Source organism: Narcine bancroftii, chromosome 2 (genome assembly GCF_036971445.1).
Source record: "Narcine bancroftii isolate sNarBan1 chromosome 2, sNarBan1.hap1, whole genome shotgun sequence".
Classification (NCBI taxonomy): Eukaryota; Metazoa; Chordata; class Chondrichthyes; order Torpediniformes; family Narcinidae; genus Narcine; species Narcine bancroftii.
The window spans coordinates 101,879,991-101,880,386 of record NC_091470.1 but is presented as its reverse complement, the minus strand read 5'-3'; positions in this window follow the sequence as shown (position 1 = coordinate 101,880,386).

Sequence of the window (396 nt, the reverse complement as noted above, 5' to 3'; positions counted from 1 at the left end):
TAGTTGTGGCCCAGCCTAAGAAGCGAGGCCGCCCGACTAAAAAGGACATTGGCGTTGGTTTTGTGGGGGGGGTGCACTGTGCAGCAGCATGCTTTTAGGCAGATGAACAGGCCCCGCTTGTATTGTAACACACGCGGTGGGGCAGCTGGCCAAAATGGCGCCGTTGGGTGTTTCCCCTTCGACCTTGGCAAAGGGCTCAGAAGCCCGCGCTTGGGTACCCACTTTACACCTGGTGACGTCAGCACCCCAAGCGCGGTTCTCAGCAAATTCCAGGCAGGGAGAATAAGGCCAGCCAGGCAGTGTGCAATAAATCAGTTCTGCTCACTGAGCTCAATCCTTCTGGTTGTGTGTTATTTCAGTTAGCTACAATGGCAACTTTGGACATAGTTTAAATAT